Raw genomic sequence first — 20,698 nt, 5'->3', positions numbered from 1 at the left:
TGGAGCCTGTGTTTAAGGAGGAGCGTGATGACATCACATTGGCCTCGCGCTCCTGAAGGCTCAGGAGCCTGTGAGCCCGTACAGCCTCCTAGCCCAGTTATTGTAGACCTCCGGCAGGGATTCTGTCTTCAGGTTGGGTTTCAAGGTGACCCTATTATTTTATCCCAGTATATACACTAGAGCAATTTTTCTAACTATGTAATATAATCTATTGAAGGCTCACAAATTAGTTTAGTGAGAGAAAAGACAACCGATTGGAAGAGAATTACCATATTCATTATTTGTATTTTGAAAAATTTAAAGTAAAATACAGACATGATTTTTTTTCATGCCTTCTAATGCATCTATAAAAAATAGACTTGGGGGCTGGGCGTGGTGGCTCATGCCTGTAGTCCCAGCACTTTCGGAGGCCAAGGCGGGCGGATCATGAAGTCAGGAGTTCCAGACCAGCCTGGACAGCATGGTCAAACCCCATCTCTACAAAAAAACACAAAAATTAGCTGGGCATGGTGCCGCGTGCCTGTAGTCCCAGCTACTCAGGAGGCTGAGACAGGAGAATCGCTTGAACCGAACCAGAGAGGGGGAGTTTGCAGTTAGCCAAGATCACGCCACTGTACTCCAGCATGGGCGACAGAGCGAGACTCCATCTCAGAAAAAAAAAGACTTGGGTTCTATAACAGCAATACCTACACTAGAACATAAAAAATAAGGTTATTCATTAATTGCATAGACCAATTGGCCGCTATTGGAATTTGCCCATTATTTTCACGTGTCCCGGGTTGTGAAACCAGGATTTAATAAAGAAGCAGAATGCACACCTGTGTCACATGGGTAGGTACCAGTCCTGAATCAGTAAATCCGGGTCTAGGGTAGTGGGACGCACTGCTGGGAAAAACAAAATGTCTGGCAGGGTGCCTAACGGAGTCCGTGGAGCCTCATGGGAAATGTAGTCTCACCTTCCAATGATGTTACCAGCAAAGAACCTTGGGAACCAGCTCTTTTATCTCTGCGCATGAGCCGCCCCGCCTACTCCGCCATTTTCCTCCGACAGTGGGGATTCAAGAGGTCCTTATGCAGCTGGGCAGGGCTGGGGTTGTGTTTTGTGTCCCTGCGGGTCGGTGCGAGAGCGAAGAGGAACCCGCGGGCCTCGGGGAATCCTGGGGGGCCGGACCGGTGTCTCCCAATTGGTGGGAGCAGAAGCGTGGGCGCATCGCGGGCGGGCGGGGCCTGACGTGCAGGTGCGGGCAGCGGAACCTGGCGGGGTGGGAGAACAGTTGCGGGGCCCGGCACAGAAGCGGGTTCCAGAGGCGCCGGAGCTGGTAGGCGAGGTCAGTGGCCCTGTGGCCGGAGTCTGAAGGCTGGGCTCCTGCCTTGCCACTGAGGGACCCGGTTACCAACCCGCGTGAGACTCAAGTTTGCCCATCTGTCCCGGGAGCGAGTACTCAATTCTCGGGAGATGCCCCACATTCCCAGAGGCGTGCGAAGCGCGTGCGCCTCGAGTCTTACTATCTGGCGTTTGTATTCGTTGGGTTTTCCGGCGTCTCTTTGGCGAGTGAAGTTTCTGGTGTGAAACTTCACTGTGTGACCGGCCTAGTCCTCCTGGGTTGAGTTTACAGAAGTTTATACAAGACCTAGTTTCCAGGGAAGAAGTCACGGATTTTGCGAGGGAGATGGGATACTGGATGATGGTCTTCAGTCTTAAGGGTTCTTCAGTCTTGGCCGGGCGCGGTGGCTCACGCCTGTAATCCCAGCACTTTGGGAGGCCGAGGCGAGTGGATCAGGAGGTCAACATGGTGAAACCCCGACTCTACTTAAAATACAAAAAATTAGCTGGGCGTGGTGGCACGTGCCTGTAATCCCAGCTACTCAGGAGGCTGAGGCAGGAGAATTGCCTGAACCCAGGAGGCGGAGGTTGTGGTGAGCCGAGATCGCGCCATTGCACTCCAGCCTGGGTAAGAAGAGTGAAACTCCGTCTCAAAAAAAGAAAAAAAAAAAAGAAAAAAAAGATTCTTCAGTCTTAACCGGTGTTACAAAGTTTGAAGGGGAGGATAACCTATGAATAAGAATCTCACTTGAAAGAACACCCCTCTGGTCTAACCTCTAATCAGTGCTTCAGAGGAGAATAAAAAAGGATCACAGATGAAGATCCCAGTTTTCCTGGCTCAGGAAATTATTAATTCTCCCTAGAATGCACAAGATTTGCAAAGACTGGGTGATAGTGGAAGGTTGGGATGAACTTTCAGAAAGATGAGGTGAATTCGGCTGAGACGAACAGGCATGGCACCTAGAAAATACTACTTAATTGGAAGGGACTTGAAAGTGTGGTCTGTGGTGCACGAGTAACCTGATATATCTGAGAAGATTTCTCTGAAGTACTCTCTAAACACAGTCTCATTCCTTCAATCTTAACTAGTCGTTTCCAGTGTCTGAGCTATCTTAAACCTGGTCTGTCACCAGATTTGGCATCTGGAGATATGCTGTTGTTTCCTCTATCCTGATAGCTGTTTGTGATAAACTGGAAAGGCTTTGCCAATGTATTTCTACCTTATAAGAAAGATGTAAAAACTTAGATTTGAGGAGATGCGACTTGCCCAGCGTAGTAACTTATAGATGTTAGGCATCCTGACTCTTGGGTGAGCGTTACTTGTTCATTTTGCCACGAGTCAAGACAAGTGTTTCCTTTTGAGATTTTTGTTGTGTCACTGAAGTCAATTCAGAACAAACATTGTTTTAAACTACCTTGCCTTAAAAACCCCTATTTTTAAAATCTCCTTTATGTGTGCTTTATGTGGAGAATGTGACCTCAAAGAGCAAATAATACAGGTGAACAGGAGCCTATTGTACATTATTTAAGACAGGAAAATTAAGACTTTCACATAGCTGCTCCAAAACAAATTTTAAAAATGTAATAGAGTACAATGTTCACCTGTAAGAAATAGGCCCATTTTATGTTTTATGGTTTTCAAAGTAAACACTTTATTTTGAGAACAGTGTCTCACTTTGTCACCCAGCTTGGAGTGCAGTGGTGCTCACAGTCATGGCTTCCTGCAGCCTTGCCTGCCTAAGCTCAAGCAGTCCTCCCACCTCAGCCTCCCGAGTGGGTGGCACTACAGGTGTGGGCTACCACATCTGGCTAATTTTTGTATTTTTTTGTAGAGATGGGGTTTCTCCATGTTGCCCAGGATAGTCTTGAACTCCTGAGCTCAAGCAGTCTGCCCACCTCGGCCTCCCAAAGTGTTGGAATTACAGTTTTGAGCCACTGTACCCAGCCTAGACTTTTTAATGTTGTGAAAAACTGAAAACATAGCTTTCTGTTGTGCAAACAATTGCTTTTTATGATTCACATAGCCTTCATTGGTGACAGCAACCTCACTGAAGTCTATCCAATTGACACTGTGATTTACCTTCTTTCTTTTCTTTTTTCTGAGACAGGGTCTCTGTTGCCCAGGCTAGAGTGCAGTGGCACATCATTCTGTCGCCCAGGCTAGAGTGCAGTGGCACAATCAGGGCTCCCAGGCTCAAGTGATCCTCCCACCTCAGTCCCACCCCGAGTAGCTGGGACTACAGGTGTGCACACCTACACCCCGCTAATTTTTTGCATTTTTTTATAGAGATAGGTTTCTCCATGTTGTCCAGACTTGTCTTGAAGTCTTGGATTCAGGTGATCTGCCCACCTTAGCCTACCAAAGTGCTGGGATTACAGGCATGAGCCACTGTGCCGGTGTGATTTTCTTCTGCGTAAGAGTGTGAAGTTCTATTGATTGTATTTGACTTGTACTTGAAGATTTTCTCCCCAACATAATTTTGTTTAAAACGTACTGAATTCTGTTTGCTTAGGTGTAACAGTTAATACTTGCTGTTTAAGGAGATAATCAAACCTTAATGACTTAAAAAAAACCAACTGTTTTATTTGTTTGACATTCTGTGGATCTGCATTTTGGTGTGGTGGGTTCAGCTGGGTAGTTCAGTTCATATATTTATGTTGCCTGGATCACAAAAGAGGCCTCAGTCACCTGGTGCCTTGACTTAGCCTGGTTGGTTTAAGCTAGATTCCTGCAGAAATCTGGTGATTTGTACTGACTCTTGGCTAGGCCCTGTGTTTCCAACAGGGTAGCTCCAGACTTCTTCACAATGTGACTATGTCCAAAAAGGCAAGAACCAGTAGGCAAATACTTTTCAGCTCACCGCAAACCTATATTTGATCACATTTTTCATTGTCCATTCATTGGACATGTCAAATGGAAAAGCCCAATTCATTGTCAGAGCATAATATGAGGGCTTGGATACAGGGAAAGGTGTTATTGGGAAACACGAGTAGAATGTTGTACTGCAGGAAATATATATTATGTACATTAAAAAAAAAGTAGGCAAAAATTGTTGGGTTGCAAGATGCAAACTTTTCATGATCAGGTATGGAAAAGCAAGATGCACTGTCATGGAAACACTCATATGAAGTTGTGGAATCCACGTATTAATAGGAAAATAGTTAATGCAGCCCAGTATACTTCTATAACATTTGTTTTTGTGAACTTATAATGTTTCTTTGTATTAAATTATTAGATTATATCTTTAGGTAATACTGTTGTTAAATCAGCAGGTGTAGGCCGGGTGTGGTGGCTCAAGCCTGTAATCCCAGCACTTTGGGAGGCTGAGGTGGGTGGATCACAAGGTCAAGAGATCGAGACCATCCTGGCCAACATGGTGAAACCCCATCTCTACTAAAAATACAAAAAATTAGCTGGGCATGGTGGCACGTGCCTGTAATCCCAGCTATTCAGGAGGCTGAGGCAGGAGAATTGCCTGAACCCAGGAGGTTGCAGTTGAGCCGAGATCGCGCCATTGTACTCCAGCCTGGGTAGCAAGAGCGAAACTCTGTCTCAAAAAAAAAAAAAAAAAAAGAAAGCAGGTATATTTCGATTCAAAAATAAATTGTGCATCTGATGTCTACCAGTTAATATCCTTGTAGCTGTAACTTTTTATTTTATTTTAATTTTTATTTATTATTTTTTTTGAGATGGAGTTTTGCTCTTGTTACTCAGGCTGGAATGCAATGGTATGATCTCGGCTCACTGCAACCTCCGCCTCCTGGGTTCAGGCAATTCTCCTGCCTCAGCCTCCTTGTAACTTTTTTTTTTTTTTGAGATGGAGTCTCACTCTGTCACCCAGGCTGGAATGCGGTGGCATGATCTTAGCTTACTGCAGCCTTCGCCTCCCAGGCTCAAGCAGTTCTCTGCCTTAGCCTCCTGAGTAGCTGGGATTATAGGTGTCTGCCACCATGCCCAGGTAATATTTGTATTTTTAGGAGAGATGGGGTTTCACCATCTTGGCCAGGCTGGTCTTAAACTCCTGACCTTGTGATCCACCTGCCTCAGCCTCCCAAAATGTTGGGATTACAGGTGTGAGCCACCACCTGGCTTTGTAGATGTAGTATCTTAAATGGGGTCTTTGTTGCCCCTAATGAGGCGTAAAGGACTATTCTCCCACTGGGAAGTTTTTTCTTAGGAGGGAGGAGGTCTTTTCCAGGTAATGTGTCTGGAGTGTGGGGCAGAAGAATCTGGGACCATACCATTTCTCTCCTTAATCCGCGTCATTTGCCTTCTCTCCCAGCTGTGTTTCCAGTGTCCTCTGGGTGTTTCCAAGAGCAACAAAAAGTGCATAAATCTCTGGTGAGTTGTCTATTTGTTCTTCACTTTGTTTTACGTTGTATTTTCTGAATTTATGGGGTATGTGAATTAAAATGGGAAAGTGGAAATAAGTGAAACTCAGCTTGAAGGAAGTGTACATAAATAAGGTAAAGCTGACCTGTAGTTATAGGCAGATTATAAGTGCTTAGAGTTGTCTTCGTTGAGTACATATTTTTCTCTGGTCTTTCTGATGCCATGGCAAAAAGCAGTCATGTATTACATGATTGGAGTGGAACCTGAGAAGAGAGCATGCTGCGTTCTCGTGGGACAGGAGAACTGGCTGTACCAAGTCTGAACCAGCACCTTCTTTCGTGACACAGATTATGTGGTGGGGCATATTTCACCACCAACCTGGCAGTAAACACTTTAATGTTGTGTAGTGGAAGTGGTCACCTACTGCTGCAGCACAGCTTCCATGATAAGGGTTACTCCTTGCTCAGAGTGTGGTCCCAAACAGCTTTTGGGAGGCTCTCCTTGATTCATGGATGAAACTTGGAACATCTTGCAGATTGAGTTGACAGCAGGTTCTTAAGTAAGTCTCCACGCATTTTTCTTAGTTTATCTCTACATGCAGGGTGTGCAACAGCCTGTTCAAAGTTACATTTTCTGGGAAATACTCCCAGTGTTTATTTGTACTTTAGCCCACTCTATGTAGTCTTACTTCTTCTGCACTCACCATTAACCTAAATAATAGTCAAATTTAGGGAGTGTTCTCTAATGTTTGCCTTACTCAAATCTTCTACTATAGTTGAAATGTCTGTTTATGATCTCCTGAAAATTCTTCTGTGTTAGTTCTGTTAAAAGAAAAACTTTAAAGGGGTTTAATTGAGCAATAAATGATTCACAAATCGGACAGCCCCCAGAATCACAGCAGATCAGAGAGACTCCAGTCCAGTCGTGTGGTGGAGAAAGATTTATAGACAAAAAAAAAAAGGGAAGTGTTGGGAGGCTGAGGTGGGTGGATCACTTGAGATTGGGCGTTGGAGACCAGCCTGACCAACATGGAGAAACCCTGTCTATACTAAAAATACAAAATTAGCTGAGCGTGGTGGTGCATGCCTGTCATCCCTGCTACTCAGGAGGCTGAGGCAAGAGAATTACTTGAATCTGGGAGGTGGAGGTTGCAGTGAGCTGAGATCATGCCATTGCACTCCAGTCTAGGCAACAAGAGCAAAACTTGTCCAAAAAAAAAAAAGGAAGTGACATATAGAAATTGGAAGTGAGGTACAGAAACAACTCAACGTTGGCCTTAATTGAACACAGTTTGACCACTTCGCAGTGTATGATTGGTTGAAGTCTGGCTGTTTGGATTGGCCAAGACTCAGCTGTTGTTACAGGCATATATTACCAAGTTAGGTTTTCATTCTTGTTTATTAAGTTAGGTTGCAGTTCATCCACAAGTACTCAAATATAGAAGTATGGAGTTCTTCTCAGGCCATATTTAGTTTGCTTTAACAATTCCTCCCTTTTGGTTATTTTCTTAATTTTCAGAGATTGACCAAAACTTTAGTCGTTGATGTCATTATTACCATTGCAAATCTACTTACTTTGTTTGAAACCCACTGGGAAATAGACCAGTGAGTTTTGAAAAGGTTGGAACACGGACTTGAGTAAAAGGTACCTCCTTATGCTGGAACATCCTCTTTACAGGAGAAAAGCAAAACCTTGTTTGTTCTAGGATTTGTGTGTTTCCTTAAAGTCTTAGTTTGATTGTGTTATATTTAGCATGAGTGACTCCATTTTGGTTTGGTTTGGTCTGTTGGGGCCTATTGCATGAGCTTAGTTTAAAACAATGGCCTCCATAATTTTGTTTAAAAAATTCTTCCTTATTATGCAAGTTCTCACTTACTTGAGTGTGTGACGAAAACTTAAGGCCTTAGCACCACTTTTAGTTACCATTATTTTGGGTTTCCGGTTTTAGCATGTCATTCATGGGTTACAGTGTCCTTATGGTTGCATATATATATTTTTTTGTCTCTTTGTCTTTTGAGACCATTTGACTGCATGCAAACACTTAAAACATTTGAGGAAATGTACCAGGGAGACTACTACTATGATGATTGGGAGGATAATACTGAGAATTTGGAGTGTGCTCCTTGCCCATGGTCCCATAAATCAAACAACCTACAATCAAATAGATTAAAGAATGAGTTAGATAAAGAGTTTACTTGCTTAACTAAGTGGGTTTTTTTTTTCTTTTTTTAAGACAGATTCTTGCTGTATCATTCAGGCTGGAGTGCAGTGGTGCGATCTCGGCTCACTGCAACCTCCACCTCCCGGGTTCAACTGATTCTTCTGCCTCAGCCTCCCGAGTAGCTGGGACTACAGGCATGCACCACAACACCCAGCTAATTTTTTGTATTTTTAGTAGAGTTGGGGTTTCACTGTGTTAACCCAGATGGTCTAGATATCCTGACCTTGTGATCCACCCACCTCGGCCTCCCAAAGTGCTGGGATTACAGGCATGAGCCACCGCGCCCGACCTCATTTTTTTGCTAATTCTCTACAACTGAATCCTTATAATACCTGATGTTTTCTCCATGTGCCATAAGTGTTAGCAGCTGCACAGATACTTTTCTGTTTGGCCAATTCTATTATTTAGCATAACTTTTACAAGGGAATTTGAAGTCTGTTGTGTAATCATAGCCTTTATAGTAGAATCTGCTCTAGAGCCTATCATGAGGGATGCATTTTAAATTACTGCCTTTTAAAATTCCAAACCATGGAAAAAGGACCTAACATGTGATGCCCTTCTAGAATAGTGAAGGCCTCTTGGCAATGTTCTCTTTAACCCATGACATGGGTCAAGAGGAGTGAATTAATGTTCTGTTTCTGACTGATTATGAGCCAACATACATACCATTAAAGTTTTTTACCTACACTGGGCCTTTATTTTTCATCAGTTAAAGTATAAGTTTATTTATGCATAAGGCTGGCTGCAAAATCTTTTACAAAGAAAAGTATATCCCATAAGTGCACACAACAAACCCCCTTTTTATTTTCATTGTTCATAAGGCATAAACAAGGAAAAATTCAAAGATAAAAGTCTCATGATAGTAGAGAAGTCTTGATCTGTGATCTTGGGAAAAGCTGTTCACAGAAGGATGCCATTCTTCTTCTGAGGAGAAACTGTCCTAGTGAGCTTTACCTTCAGGGTTCCAGTGGGTGTACGGTTCCCAGAGTGTGGAGGGACCCTTCTCAGTTGTGAGGCTATGAAACCAAGGTTTTAAAGTTTTATTGTAGTGTGGATGGCAAGGGCAGGCGTTCTCTGATGTTCTCAGAAGATCCAGTCATCAGATTCTAGATTGTGAAGGGGTTGACTGTTCTCAGTGAACCACAAAAAGCTTTCTTTAGCTGGTGAAAATATACTATAGCATAGTAATCTACTGTTACAACATCAGCCCTTTTGCATGGAAGAGCTTATACAATCGGAAAACATGCATTGAAGATGACAATTGAATGAAATCCCTTTATAAAATGTTTAAATGACCCATCAGGTAACCAGATGTACCTGAAGTTTTGATTGTTTTCCCAGGAATGTGGGTTTGACAAACCAAACATTGGTTATAAACTATTTTAGCAATTTAGAAGTCACCACACCAATATATTTAATTTGGATCATTTTATCTTTTCCATGATGAGTTGTGGAATACAGAACTTTTAATAACAAATGCTTTAAGGACTTAGGAAGGACCAGGTGGCCCTCTTGGTTCTCCATGAGTCCATGCTTAATTAACATTAGACTTACTAGCTGTTGTTTCTCCAAAGTAGATGCATGGCACTGGTAACTGATGAGTTATAGGTAATCTTACTTAGGCAGTGGCCAACATGGTGGAACCCTGTCTCTGCTAAAAATAAAAAAAATTGTCTGGGCATGGTGGCAGGTGCCTGTAATCCCAGCTACTCAGGAGGCTGAGGCAGGAGTATCCCTTGAACCTGTGAGGTAGAGGCTGTAGTGATCCGAGACCACGCCGTTGCATTCCAGCCTAAGCAACAAGAGCAAAACTCTGTCTCAAAAAAAAAAAAAGGAAAAACTTGCTGTGCTTTTATTCCAGTTTTCAATTTACAGAAAAACGTAATACCCCTTTAGCCAGTGTCCACACAGAAAATTCTTCCACAACTCATTTAAACCCTTAGCTCTGTCTTGTTTAAAACAATTCTTTAACCTTTAAACTAGGCAAGCATTTACATTCCCATGCCTTTTTATAATATTTTACTAAAAGTACATTTTACATTCTTTGCACTGCTTGCATGTAAAACTTTTTTTTCCAGTAGTTTCCATTACTTTAAAAAATTTTTTTCCTTTTTTCCACCCCTCCCCCTTTATTTTATTTTAATTAATTAATTTTTTTTAGTAATTTCTATTACATGTGATAATGGTGACTCTTAGCAATTTTTAATTTTGGTGAAAAACCTGGTAAGTTATTTTAATTACGTACTAGGTACAGTTAAGGTCTGACTTTTTTCAGCATAGCTAGGGGTGTGGCTAGCTCCACGTTTCTAGGCTTTACCAAACTGTAAAGTGGGAAAGTCAAACAATTTTCAAAAGCCAAAGCAGCAGTTTTTTATGACTTTAAGGCATTTAGCAAAGCTAATATGTGACCTCTCTAATTTAGACCAAATGTCTTTATTTTACCAATAATCTTTTTTTTTTTTTTTTTGAGATGGAGTTTTGCTGTTGTTACCCAGACTGGAGTGCAATGGCACGATCTTGGCTCACGGCAACCTCTGCCTCCTGGATTCAAGCAATTCTCCTGCCTCAGCCTCCCGAGTAGCTGGGACTACAGGCGCACACCACCATGTCCAGCTAATTTTTGTATTTTTAGTAGAGATGGGGTTTCACCTTGTTGACCAGGATGGTCTTGATCTCTTGACCTCGTGATCCACCCACCTCGGCCTCCCAAAGTGCTGGGATTATAGGTGTGAGCCACCACGCCCGGCCTATTTTACCAATAATCTTTAAAGCTGTTTTTATTTCCCAAAGATTACTAAAGTTATGTGAGCTAAAAGATGTTGAAGTTTTTATTCTCCTTACAAAGCATTTAAGTGCTTTTTAAGAAGCCAGTTAATTATAGCCCTTTTATATAAACATCACACACACAACTCATGTGTAACTACACAGACATAGAAGATTCAGTAGTTTTAAGATTTTTTGTTTGCCAGTTTTTACGTTTTTAAATTGAGTTACTGATTTTCAGGTGGAGTCTTTGGAGCAGCAGGGTCAGGAAAACACACAGTTTCTAGGGCTCAAGAAGCAGACAGCTAGAAGGCAAAATAGATCCCCCAAAATTAAGGGTTCTGTTTTCTTTTTTCTTTTCTTTTTTTTTTTTTTTGAGACGGAGTCTTCCTCTGTCACCAGGCTGGAGTGCAATGGTGTGATCTTGGCTCACTGCAACTTCTGCCTTCTGGGTTCAAGTGATTCTCCTGCCTCAGCCTCCTGAGTAACTGGGACTACAGGCATGTGCTACCATGCTCAGCTAATTTTTGTAATTTTAGTAGAGGTGGGGTTTCACCATGTTGACTAAGATGGTCTTGAGCTCTTGACCTTGTGATCTGCCCATTTCGGTCTCCTGAAGTGCTAGGATTATAGGAGTGAGCCACTGTGGCTGGCCTAAGGATTCTATTTTTATACCAGATTCTGGATCTCAAAAAGAAATAATTATCCTATCCACATGGGAGTCTTATCTCTTAATGGGGAGTGGAGACATTTCCCTAACTTCTATGTGGCAAAGAGCTTGTTTCTCTGACAGAAACATGCAAAGAGCCACACATACCCTGATAACTGCTGGCATTTCAAGTTTCTGGGTTCCCCTTCCCTGAGTGGCCCTAGCAACCCTTTTCTTACTCTGGGGTCCAAGGTGCAACACAATGGAAAACCATGGAACCACAGAAAATTCCTCTCAGCTTTGCAAGATGCTGCCCCGGGGGTTGCTTAGAGTAACCAAATTAACATTTTTATTCTGGCCAGAACAAACTACATGTGAGAAAACATAAGACCTGAGCCACTTTGCTTAGCACCCAATATCAAACTGGCAAGACTTAAACTTGCCCCCAGCTGGGCCATGCTATGCATATTGATAGGCATCCCTAGGTGAGACTAATTTGGGAGCTCTCATTTTTAAATGCACTTTGGGGTATTATTCATTTCAAATGTTCCACTGTAAGTTATCCTTAGTAAGATTTTGCCATTTCTGTAAGACTTTGCTGTTTCCCAGGCCTAATGTATTAGCCAGAAGGAACTCAGTTTTCCAGAAATTGAGGATCCCATTTTTACCTAAAATACTGGCTTTACTCCTAGGTTGCTTTAATTGGGCCAGTGATTTTTTTTCCCTAAGTGTGCAAGAAAAATGAAACAAAGGGGTAGAACACAAAAATCGCTGTGAATTTCCAAAAGCCGAATTGTACAACCCCTACAATACTACCATTTACTACCACTTTTCTTCTGACCCATTCAGATGTAGGAGGCCTCTTACTAGGTTCAAGCCAGTTAACTACTGGATCAAAGCTGAGCCTGGGTCCAGTCCCGTTTCTGTCATAACTTCTAAACCCAGTTTGGGACAGAATTTGCTCAAAGAAACTCAAGAGAGCTCAAAACACAAATCCATGGAGCTCTGAAATCCAAGAGAGAATTTACCATGATGCCTAGCTGCTCCGAAAGATAAAGGGCACAAGTGTTATAGGATCCTGGAATGTTATTTTTCTGCCTGAAACCACTGTGGCTGTTGGCGCCTTTACCTGAGTTTTGCTTGGGCACACTGGGTTTGCTCTGTCTACTTGGCTCATGCTAATAGCCTAGATCCCACACCTGCAAAGGTCAAGCCAGGCACAGAGCAGGGAGGGGTATGTGAGCAAGTGAGCATGGGATCTGGCCATTGCACATAGCAAGCATGGCAACTGCAATGGGGCAGGTAGCTCCAGGAACTGGCATAGGTGCCAGCTCCCTGTGAGGTTGCAGCTGTACGAGGCATACTGCAAGCAGCTCCCACTGCTGGTATCAGGGAACACAGTGGTGCCTGGAAGCTTGGAGATGCCAGGAACTCCAGAGCCCCAAAGAAGGTGTCACAGCCCTGGCTCAGGGAGCTCCTAGTTCTGGGCTTTCTGAAGGACCACAGCTCTTCTCTTCCCTCTTCTCATTGCCTGCAATTTGGCAGGCAAGTGGTATGTTTCAGCCCTGTTTGTGTTACACCTCTTTCAGCCCTGCCATTTGATGGGTCCCAAGTTCTTGTCATACATCCAGGAAGAATTAGGTATGTGGACAAGTAGGTGAGCAAGGTGAAGGGATGCTTTATTGAGCAACAGTACAGCTCAGAGGAGACATGGAATGGGTAGCTCCTCTCCACAGGCAGGTCATCCAGACATTTGTTCAGCTCTCAGTAGAGAGGAGACCCACAGTGGGTAGCTATGCCCAGTGCCCAGGTTATTTGTGTTGAGGGGTGCCTGCAGGCCAGGGCTGAGCCACCCTTAGCCCCACCTTGACTCCTTCCTGTGTTTGTCAGTGCCCAGAGTCTGGGGGGGTGGCTGATGTGGCAGGGGACTGGCACGTTAGCACTGCCTGAGAGTGCACACACCCAGCCAGGTTGTGACAGTGCCCAGGTTCAGCCTCGACTTTGATCCAAAGTTGGAGTGGGCTCTGGGAGCAGGGAGAGGCCAGGTGGTAGGATCAGGTATGTCTGAGCCTGTAGGGGTAGGGGGGCTTGCCAGACCCCTGAGAGAGCACAGGTGCCTAGGTCTACAGTCATGGCTGGACAGCTGCAGCTGTGCCTGGGAGGGCAGGGCTTCCACCTGCCAACTCAGAAGGGGCGGGGCTACCACCTGTACCTGGCTATCACCAGCTTCGTGGAGCACACAGTCCCAGCCACTCCTCCTCACTGCAGCCAGTGTCTCTGCAATGGCTGCTTCACAGGGGCCGCTGCTGCCATCACAAGTGGGTCCTTGCTTGAAATTTGCTTGTTCGCTTAGCACTCTTGGAGGTCGTTAGAAGCCCTAGCAACCCTGCTCACCATGCTATAGCTCCGGGGGCCCTAGGAGTCCTGCTCCCACAGATCCCACTTATGACACCATCTATTAAAAGAAAACCTTTAGCCAAATTAAATTTAACAAAGCTTAACTGAGCAATAAATGATTCACAAATCAGGCAGCCCCCAGAATCACAGCAGATTCTGAGAGACTCCAGCACAGCCAAATGGTGGAAGAATTACAGGCAAAAAAAGGGAAAGTGATGTACAGAAATCTGAAGTGAGGTACAGAAACAACTGGATTGGTTACAGTTCTCAGCATTTCCCTTATTTGAACGCAGTCTGAACACTCGGCAGTGTATGAGTGGCTGAAGTTTGGTGGTTGGGATTGGGTAAGATTCAGCTACTGTTACAGGTGCATACTCCTAAGTTGGGTTTTCAGTGTTTCTGCCTATTAAGTTGAGTTGCAGTTTGTCCACAAGACTCAAATACAGAAGTACAGAGTCTGCCAGACTAGATTCAGTTCACTTTAATAGTTCCTCTTGTGACCTCACTGACAGTTCCCTTTTCTCTGAATTATTCTACTTCTCAACAACTTACCCAAATGTTCCATCAGTCCCTGTTCATCCGACTCTGCAGTTTTCCTTGACTGATTCAGCCCTTCATGGTCTGGCAGTCCCATTTCTCTGCAGCTAGGACCTCTTCCTCAGTCCTTTGATCATATGTTTAACTGCTTTGTAGCTATCCAAAAGTTACCTTAAGCTCAAAACATCCAAAGTGAAAGCCACATTCTCCTCTCTTCCCTTATGTGTATGGTATTACTACCATCCAGCCAGTGATTCAAACCACTAAAATGGGGTTTCTTCTGGACTTTTCTTGCTTAGATTCAGCCTCATCTGGTGTCAAGAACTGTTACTTTTGTTTGCTTGTTCTTTATTTTGTTTTTGTTTTTTTTTGAGACAGGGTTTCGCTCTTGTCACCCAGCCTGGACTGCAATGGCGCGATCTTGGCTCACTGCAGCCTCCACCTCCTGGGTTCAAGCAGTTCTCCTCCCTCAGCCTCCCGAATAGCTGGAATTACAGGCATGCGCCACCGTGCCCAGCTGATTTTGTATTTTTAGTAAAAACAGGGTTTCTCCATGTTGATCAGGCTGATCTCAAACTCCCGACCTCAGGTGATTTACCCGCCTTGGCCTCCCAAAGTGCTGGGATTACAGGTGTGAGTCACTGTGCCCGGCCTGGTTTTTCTTTTCATTTCATCTCAATGTGTGAATACAGTGCCAGTCAGGGGAGGAGCTCAGTTGGTGCTCACTTATAAGCACAGAAGCTTTGTTACATTTACATTGTCATTCTTGGCAAGACCTGAAGGGTGTGTTTGCAGGGTAATGAGGTTCAATCCCTTGCAAGCTGTGCGTCTAGCCAGCACATGTGCTGACATCCTTAGGGATCCATGGGGAAAAGAGAAAGCATTCAGGAGTTAGTGGGACATGTTTGACAAGGGTCAATAAAAAAATATGCAAAGACAAAAAACAAGCACATTGTCATATTTTCTACCTTTCATTTATATAAACTTATGTCAATGATTCTATCTAGTTTATGTTGATATACAATGTGTATAATATACTAACACATATAATATGTTTATAGTTTAAAAATTCCTGTCATGTTTTCAGGTTCTTTTAAAGATTATATTGTTTCCTATTTCAGACAGCCATTTGAAAATGAGTAAGGAAAAATGGATGTGTGCATCACTTATAAATGTGTTTATGGACTCAAACTGCAGTTAGTAGTTGATTTCTGAACAAAAATGACCACCTCATTAATGGAAAATTTTAAATAGTTATAGTTTTAGCTCTAATATAAAGTATGAAATATGCTCATTCTTGCCTTTTTAGCCTAATAATACAAATCTCCACATTCCATATTTCAAATCAGGGTACTACTTGGGATCTCTCATGAGTTTTTCAAGGTTTTAATTATCTGCTATGTACCAGTAACGTTACTGGCTTAAACTAGAAATTTATTCTTTTTACATGTTACAATTTTCTGGGTCATGACGCTGGACAGGGCAGTGTGGGTTGGCAGCTTCATGATGTCTCTGGTCTCAGCTGGATGGACTCAGTGGCAGGGGACATGGAGCAGGCACCCAGCCCTCTCTTTGTGGCCAGCACATACTTCCTCCCAGCCTAGCAGTGTCAGGGTAGTCAGATTTGTCTGGCTTCTCCCAGGGTGTGTGTTCAGGAGGCCCAGGCAGAAGCTGTAAGGCTTCTCATTATCGCCCCTCAGAAGTCCGAGAGCATCTCTCCTGCCACACTGTATTAGTCATACTCTTCACTGAGAGCAGCCACAATTCAAGGGCGAAGGTGATTAGATTCCACCTTTTGATAAGAAGAATAGTAAGAATCTGCAGCAGTCTTTAATAAACCACAGCTTGCCCTCTGGTCACAAACTATTAACATTTCTCCCACATGCAAAATATACTTTGCCCCTCTCAAGAGCCCCAGAACTGTTTTCCTTATGGCGCTAGCTGAAAGCCCAACCAGATTGGGTTTGGTGGCCTGTTATCTGCCCCTCCACACACACCCAGTGCACAGTGAGGAGACTGGTCTGAAAACAGTGGGCATTTCCCTTTAGACAGGGTTGGTGGTGTGCTGCAGGCACAGTCTGACAATTGGTCATTCCCATTGGGCACCTGTTGAAGTTCTCTGATTAGTGCCCAGTCTTGGCCCCTGAGAACTATGCTTTGTGCCTTTTTACTCTGCCCTCTGGGCTTTTGTCATTCTCTGTATTCTTTCTCCTTCAGTGCCTGGTTTGCAGTTCACCAACTTTCTCTGCCCTTTCCTTATGGTCAGTAGGGTATTCAGTGGCTTCTTTTTCACTTTGTTTTGCACTTTTGCCTTTTGAGACAAGACATTTTTTTCTGTATTTTCTCTAGTTTCTGTTAGAAAATTGGACCTCCTTCTTTAGATCATGTCTCCTGTCACGTTTATTCAGTGACAGAGGAGGCTAGGTAGCACTTTCCACACTCTTCCCAGAAATCTCCTTAGGCAGATCACTGAGATGGTTAAATACCCTTCAGTTTTCCATGTTGTGACAGGCAGTAGTTTTCCCTCAGTCCCTCGTACGTAACTCCATGCTTTTTCTCCAGTTTCCAATGACATTTCTCTCACTATCTTTGGGCTCTCACCAAGAGTCCTGATGCCCTTCCAGCTTTCATGAATGGTCTCCAAGGCCCAGGCACAGCTCAGGCACAGCTCAGGCTCACAGTTGTGGTACATGTTGTAGCTTCTCATTACCACAGTGCCTCATTTCCAGGTGCTGTATTCTGTTCCAGTTATCTATTCTTCAGAAACCATCCCCAAAACTTGACAGCTTAAAATAACTCATTATTCTGGCTTTTTGGCTTAAAGAGTCTTGGTGGATAGCTCATCTCACACACAGTTGCAGCAAGGCATGCAGTGTCTTGCTGGCTCATGTGAACATGCAGTGGGGCTGGTGTGCAGGGTGCTCATGGGTGGCTGGGAGTGGGTGTTGCTGGAGGCTCGGTGGGGGCTATCAATGAGTGTAGCTTGTCATGGACTTGCCATGTGCTTTTCCATCCTGGTGGTCTCAGGGGAGTGGAATTTCCTACATGGTGACTGGCTTTCCCCCAAATAAGCATTCCATTCTCTCAGCCTTGCCTCTGAAACCCCCGATACCACCTTTGTCACCTTCTGTTGGCCAGATAAGTCAGTCTGGTCAAGATTCAAGGGGAATTAGTTCTCACCACAGAGAGGAGTAGGAATGAAGTGGTCACCTTTAGTCTACCAGAAATGTGATTTTTATAAGTTTGTTCCAAATACATTCCAGTTCCCCTTGTGAACGCTTTTTTGGTTCATGGGGTATTTCAAAGTTTCTTATTTGGTTTTCAGACATGGAGGCTTTTATGGATATCTTTTTGTTGTTGGTTTCTAATTTAATTTCAAATGTTCAGACAACATACTTTGTTTGATATTTCAGGCTTGAACCTTTTTTCAAGTAGATCAACATACAGTCTGTCCTGTTAGGTCAGGCTTTTGTCGCTTAGATCCATATCTTTCCTACTTTTTATCTGGTTCTTGCATCAGTTACTGAGAGAGGAGTGTTAATTCACTAGCTGTAATTGTGGATTGTTGGTTTCCTGCTGTTGTTCTGTTGTTTTTGATTCATGTACTTTGAGGCTCTGTGTTTAGGCACAGGCATGTTTATGATTGTTATATCAACCTTTCATCTGATTCTTTTATTTTTATGAAAGTGCCCTGTTTATTTCTGGTGATATATTTTGTCCTGAAGCCTCTGTGATTTAGCGTTAATATCTCCATTGAAGCTTTTTATGATTAGTGTCTGCATAGTATGTTTTTTCTCATGCTTTTTGTTTGTGTGTTTTTACTTAAATTGTGTCTCTGTGGATAGTGTCTTGTTGGCTCTTGCTTTCCTATCAAGCATGGCAGTCTCTGTCTTAAGTAGAGTATTTTGTCATTGTTTGGATTACAGGTGTGAGCCACCATTCCTGGCCTTCACCTGTCTTTTGATCTTCTCTATTTTGTTTTCTAACTTCTTTTGAGTTAATTAAACATTTCTAAATATTCCAGTTTTATTTATCTATTGGCTTTTTGAAAAAAATTTTTATATGCTGGGCATGGTGGCTCATGCTTGTAATCTTAACACTTTGGGAGGCCAAGGCAGGTTGATTGCTTGAGCCCAGCAGGTTGAGACCAGCCTGGGCAACATGGCAAAACCCTGTCTTTACAAAAAAACCTAACAAAAACAAAAACCCAAAACAAAACAAAAATTAGCCTGATGTTGTGGTGTATAGGTACAGTCCCAACTATCTGGGAGACAGGTAGGAGAGTTGCTTGAACTTGGGAGGTTGAGGCTGCAGTGAGCTGTGATCATGCCTTTCCACTCCTGCTGGGGCAACAGAGTAAGACCCTTTGTCAAATAAATAATTTTTAATAAATTACTATTTCGAATTTTGGTGATAAACACATACCTTAAAATTTACTATCATAACCAGTATTCAGTATACAGTTTTGTAGCATTAAGAATATTTACAATGTTGTGTAGCAGATATCTAGGTTTTTTTTTTTTTTAATCTTGGAAAACTCTGTAGCCATTCAACAACTATTGATTTCCCCCTCCTTCCACCTTCTGGCAACTACTATTCTACTTTGTGTTTCTACAATTGGACTCATATGCCTGGAGTTATATAATATTTGTCATTTTGTAAGTAGCATATTTTACTTTGCATAATGTCCTCAAGGCTCCCTGTTATAACGTGTCGGGATTTTCTTCCTTTCTTTGGCTGAGTAATATTTCTTTGTGTATATATACTTCCTTTTGTTTATCCATCCATTCTGGATAGACTCATATGGTAATTTTATGTCATTTCTTTTTGAGGAGCCAGTTTATATTTCCACCAACAGTGCACAAGGGTTTCACTTTCACCTGCACTTGTTATTTTCTGTCGGGTATGAAGTGATATCTCATGTGGTTTCTATTTGCATTTCTTTAATGATGAGTGATGTTATACATCTTTTCATATGTCTCATGTATCTGTTGGCTATTTGTATATCATCTTTGTGTCTTTGGATAAATGTTCTTTGTCCATTTTTTTAATCACTTTATTTTGTTGTTGTTGGGTTACAGAGGTTTTTGGGTCATGATTGTTTGTTTATTTCACAGTTTATTCTCATTACATTGGGCCAGGCAAACAGTCATGCAGCATTGTATAGGTTATGTTATTCTGGTACTTTCAGGTAGAATTGGGGTCCAGGTTCTAATGGCCTCTAAGTTCAGGTTCTGAATGAGAATTAGCAGAGGTAAACCGCTGCTGCTGAGGCCTCAGGGCTGCTGGGAAAAAGGCAGGAAACAGATACAGACCTGACCATAGAGGGGTTGTGTTTCACGGCTCCCATTTGGGTACCCAGGAACCCACATGTAGCTCATATGTGGGGAGTCCACACTGGCCACTCAGAGCAATTGAGGATGGAACAGGCTTGGGGCTGGAGCTCATTATTTGGAAAGATAACCACATCTGCACAAATAGGACCTGATAAGATGTTGTCCTTCCATCTCTGTCTAGGAATTCTGTGTAGGGTCTCTCTATAAGCACAGGGCCAGGGTTAGCTCCTTGGCCCTAGTTAGCCTCATGAGTGGTCTAGTAAAGGTTTTGCAAACTTGTCACCATGTGTGAATGTTCTGGCCAGCTCTTCTTTTCACCCTAGTGACTTCTTCAGACACTCGGCTGTTGCTTTAGACCATTCATGATTTTTCTTCCTCAGCTCTTCAAATCAATACATTTCCACTCCTTTAGGAAACTCTGATCTCCTGGTCACCCCAAGGTTTAATTAACTGGGTTTGATTGTTTTTCTGGTTTCTTTTTACTTCTTCCTTGGGGTTTCTAGTAATTTTAGTTTGATGTCTCCCTTTCTACATTTTTTATTTCTTAGTTTTCTCCTGTGATTATTTTCACTGCAGCTACAGGGCCTAATCCTGGGTTGGCAGAGAACTAGCACTTACTCTGCTCTAATTGGAATCCAGGAGAGATGGAAGGTGCCCTGGTGTGAAGATGTGTTTGCTCCTTTCTGCTTCTGGTGGTCTCCCTGTGGGAGTTCTTTATGTCTCCTGGATGCACACTTCTTATGAGATACGTGACGTGCAACTATAGGTTGAGTGTCTCATATCTAAAAATCTGAAATCCCAAATACTCCAAAGTCTGAAACATTTTGAGTGCCAACATGACACTCAAAGGAAATGCTTATTGGAGCATTTTAGACTCAAGTTTTGAATTCAAGATGCTCAATCAGTAAGAATAATGCAAATATTACAAAATCTGAAACACATCCCACGCATTTCAAATAAAGGACACTCAACTGGTATTTTTTTTTATTCCACAGTTTGCCTTTTATTGTGTTGATTGTGACCTTTGAGGTCAGAAGCTTTTAGGTTTGATCTATCTATTTTTGTTTTTACTGCCTGAGCTTTTAATGTCATAGCCTAAAATTTATTGAAAAATTTATTGTCGTAAAACATTTTCCAA

At 42.9% G+C, this 20,698-nt stretch overlaps 1 long non-coding RNA gene and 1 other non-coding gene across 2 annotated transcripts in view; one reads left to right on the top strand and one right to left on the bottom strand.

Moving 5' to 3' along the window:
• The window catches only part of LOC144576905 (uncharacterized), a 32,910-nt gene extending 31,997 nt beyond the window's left edge, over nt 1-913 (bottom strand). Inside the window, exon 1 of the long non-coding RNA XR_013519699.1 lies at nt 819-913. This is a non-coding gene — a long non-coding RNA (uncharacterized LOC144576905). The remainder of the gene's footprint in view (nt 1-818) is intronic.
• Nucleotides 1-20,698, top strand: part of LOC103791196 (uncharacterized) — a 126,821-nt gene that overhangs the window by 51,001 nt on the left and 55,122 nt on the right. Inside the window, exon 2 of the transcript XR_013519698.1 lies at nt 5,608-5,666. This is a non-coding gene — a transcript (uncharacterized LOC103791196). The remainder of the gene's footprint in view (nt 1-5,607; nt 5,667-20,698) is intronic.

This window comes from Callithrix jacchus, chromosome 7 (assembly GCF_049354715.1).
Source record: "Callithrix jacchus isolate 240 chromosome 7, calJac240_pri, whole genome shotgun sequence".
NCBI classification, from domain to species: Eukaryota; Metazoa; Chordata; class Mammalia; order Primates; family Cebidae; genus Callithrix; species Callithrix jacchus.
Note: the sequence above shows the minus strand (reverse complement) of the source record. Positions and strands in the feature narration are given on the sequence as shown.